The sequence below is a fragment of the Mastomys coucha genome, unplaced genomic scaffold (genome assembly GCF_008632895.1).
Source record: "Mastomys coucha isolate ucsf_1 unplaced genomic scaffold, UCSF_Mcou_1 pScaffold19, whole genome shotgun sequence".
NCBI classification, from domain to species: Eukaryota; Metazoa; Chordata; class Mammalia; order Rodentia; family Muridae; genus Mastomys; species Mastomys coucha.
In genome coordinates this window covers 24,457,603-24,461,613 of record NW_022196901.1, presented here as the reverse complement: position 1 = coordinate 24,461,613, position 4,011 = coordinate 24,457,603, and the positions used below count along the sequence as shown (strand labels likewise).

Here is a 4,011-nt window from a genome sequence, read left to right as displayed (position 1 = left end):
CAGCCCCACAGAGGATAATGGAAGGAAAACTCCAACATAAGTAGGGAAGCAACACACAAGAAAAACCAAGAAAGCCGGGCAGTGGTGGCACATGCCTTTAATCCCAGCATTTGGGAGGCAGAGGCAGGTGGATTTCTGAGTTCAAGGCCAGCCTGGTCTACAGAGTGAGTTCCAGGACAGCCAGGGCTACACAGAGAAACCCTATCTCAGGAAAAAAAAAAAGAGAGAGAAAGAAAGAAAGGAAGGAAAGAAGGAAGAGAAAGAGAGAGAGAGAGAAAGAGAGAGAGAGAGAGAGAAAGACCAAGATGATTAATCATCTCACAACAAACCCAAAAGAACCACACAAACATAATACCACCACTAATAACACAAATAACAGGAACTATCATTGGTCTTTAATATCTTTCAACATCTTTCAACATGGACTTGACTCCTCAAGAAAAAGACATAGGCTAACAAACTGGACCCAGCATTTTTTTGCAAACAGGAAATGCATCAGTGGCAAAGACAGATACTATCTTAGACTAAAAGGCTGGGAAAATATTTTCCAAGAAAATGGTCCCAAGAAACAAGCTGAAGTAGCCATTCTACTACCTAATAAAATAGACTTTCAACTAAAAGTTATCAAAAGAGGTGTGGAAGGACACTTCATTCCACCAAGGTGAACTTTCAATTATGAACATTTATTCCACAAATGCAAGGGCACCTGTAGGGCAGTGTGGGGCAGTGTTCTGCTCAGGTAATTTAGGCTCAGTAGAGTATTTGGCTTTGAGCCCTGGAGCCTCTGTGGGCAATTTCTGCTTGCAGGGGGTGGAGGGAGCTTGGCCATAACTCCTGAGTCTTTGGTTCCTATTTCAGTCACAACCCCACACAGCTGCCCCTGCAGGAGATGTGTGCTCTATCAGACAGACAATGCCCCAAGCTCTCTGCATTCTAGCTGGACCCTACACCCAGTCATCTGACCACAAGTCAAACATGCCATGCCCCATACAATAAAAGAGGCAGTTTGCCCCAACTCGCTCTCTTGCTCTCTTGCTCTTCCTCCCCCCTCTCTTTCCTGCTCTTTGTTCTCTTCTCTTGCTCTCTCTTGCTCCTCTCACTTTCTTCCTTTCCTTTCTCTCTCTCTCCTTCTCTTCTCTTCTCCTTCCTCCTCTTTCCTTCTCTCTACTTGACCAGCCTATTTTCTCCTTCCTACAATAAAATATCTCATTTATACATTACCTCCGTTTTAACTAATGCACGCCCCTCCTGCAGGCCTCAACACCAGGGAGAGAGAGATGGCACAGGCCACAGCAGCAGGCCCTGCCTTGATACAACAGGCACCCACATTTGTAAAAGAAATGTTAAAGCTCAAAATACACATAGATCCTCACACAATAGTAAAGGGAGACTTCAACACCCTACTCTCACCAATGGACAGATTATGGAAATAGAAACTAAACAGAGACATGGTGAAACTAACAGAAGTTATGAACCAAATGGATTTAACAGATATCTATAGGACATTTCATCCTAAATCAAAAGTATGTACCTTCTTCTCAGAACCTCATGGAACCTTCTCCAAAACTGACCATATATAATTGTTCACAAAACAAGCCTCTAGTAATTTTCCACACGGCCATGGTTAAGGCCATGGCTACCAGCAGCAATGAATAAGAAACAGCAGAATGGATGTTTCACAGACCCCTCTTCAGTACATGAGAAAAAGAGAAAGGATCAGGAAGAAAGACAGAATATTGTCCTGTGGAGCCAGCTGCTCATTACCTTGCAGTATTTCTCTCTGGAAACTCTTATAGTTTTAAAAGAATGGACCTCAAAATTGTGGCATCATCAAAGCATCGTGGTGTCCTTTTTACTGCTGTTTGCTGTACTTGTAGTTATTATGTGGCAGGAGCACACCAACAGCGGGTACAGCAGAGAGAGAAGCTGTTTCTTTTATATGCCTACTGGATAGGCCCGGGGATTTATCCTCTGTTGGTCTTGAAACAGGACTGCACACCTTTCTGCTTTATCTGGGCCCACCTATAGCTTCAGTTACATTAGCTGCTTATGAATGCAATTCAGTTAATTTCCCTGAGCCACCCTATCCTGAGCAGATTATTTGCCCAGATGAAGAAGGCACTGAAGGAGTCATTTCTCTGTGGAGTATTATCTCAAAAGTTAGAATTGAAGCCTGTATGTAGGGCATTGAGACAGCCATTGGAGAGCTGCCTCCATATTTCATGGCCAGGGCAGCTCACCTCTCAGGTGCTGAAGCAGATGATGAAGAGTATCAGGAATTTGAAGAAATGCTGGAACATGCAGAGGCTGCACAGCACTTTGCATCACGGACTAAACTGGCAGTTCAAAGACTAGTATAGAAGCTTGATTTTTTGGAATTTTGGCCTGTGCTTCAGTTCCAAATCCCGCTTGACCTGGCTGGAATAACATGTGGACACGTCCTTGTACCTTTTTGAGCCTTCTTTGATTCAACCCTGATTGGGAAAGCAATCGTTAAAATGCATATCCAGAAAATCTTTGTTATAGTAACTTTCAGCAAGCACATCGTGGAGTAGATGTGGCTTTCGCTGGTGCTGTCCCCAGCATAGGTCTGTCTCTGCAGGAAGTCTTTTCAGGAATACCTGGAGGTACAGACGCAGAAGCGAAGCTGGCACACCGCACACCGCAGGGAGAAAACTGCTTAGCCTTGATGTTTGAAAAGCTGATCGTTTCGATCATATGTTACTTTATCCTGTTTATGATTAACTCCATGGCACAAAGCTATGCCAAACTAATCCAGCAGCACTTGACTCAAAAGAGAAAACTAAATAAGCAGAGAGATTTTATTTGCAGGAGTTAACATGGATGTAAGTAGTTAACTTACATCAGGAGGGCTCTATCTGAAAGGTTAAAATTTTCAAACTGTACTGTGGGAACTTAGCAGTTAGTTGAACTCAATGGAAGACTAGCTCCCAGGACTTAGAAAAATAAGAAACTAGCTCCAGGAACATAAAAGAATGGGAGACCGGCTCCCAGGACATAGAAGAATGGGAGACCAGCTCCCAGGACATAGAAGAATGGGAGACCGGCTCCCAGGACATAGAAGAATGGGAGACCAGCTCCCAGGACATAGAAGAATGGGAGACCAGCCCCCAGAGCTTAGAGACCGGAGCGGCCTGGCAGGAAAAAAGAAAAATGAGGTAGCAAACAATTTTCAGGTGGCTAACCTGCTTCTGAACCCTAGCACAAGCCAGCACCAATCAGAGACTACCCCGTACTTTCCCCTGCCTTAGTTTCCCCTTTTCCCTAGCAACTGTGTGGGTATAAAAACCTGTTTAAATTTTTGCTTGGGGCCAGACTCCTCTACCCCTGCGAGGGATATGAGTCTCGCCCCAGCTAGCTGGAATAAAAAGCCTCTTGCGGATTGCATCAAGTCCGTGTCTTGGTGGTGTGTGGGGTCGTCGCTCCCGGGATTTGAGTGTGGGGGTCCCTCTGGGAATCTCACATATCCAGGAAGGAAGATCCCCATTTTCAATATGTATTGACTTTTAAAACATTCTTCCTAAAAGCAGTTTAGTACATATTTTACACTGACATACTTTTGCTTTTTCTGTTAAGGTTAGGCCTCCATCCTCAGTTCAATCCACATTGTATTCTTTAGGGTGGATGTGCGATGTTCTGCTGCAAACTTAACAAAAACTGGCCTTCTGATACTTTCACAGTGGCCCAAATGCATTGCACACCCTCTGGAGAAACTGATCTTTAAATTTTGAAATAGTACCAAAAAAAAAAAAAAAAAAAAAAAGCCAAGCATAGTGGCACACGCCTTTAATCCCAGCACTTGGGAGGCAGAGGCAGACGGATTTCTGAGTTCAAGGCCAGCCTGGTCTACAGAGTGAGTTCCAGGACAGCCAGGGCTATACAGACAAACCCTGTCTTGAAAAACAAAATAAAACAAATTTTTTGAAATAGTATAAGGAAAATCTGACAAATGAAAATCTCACAAATGAGTATGCCATTTTTTATTCTGTA

The 4,011-nt window shown here is 43.8% G+C and overlaps 1 pseudogene; it reads left to right on the top strand.

Annotated features, from left to right (window-relative positions):
* Positions 1 to 1,648: 1,648 nt before the first annotated feature.
* On the top strand, positions 1,649 to 2,839 carry LOC116097640 (annotated as a pseudogene).
* Positions 2,840 to 4,011: the final 1,172 nt, after the last annotated feature.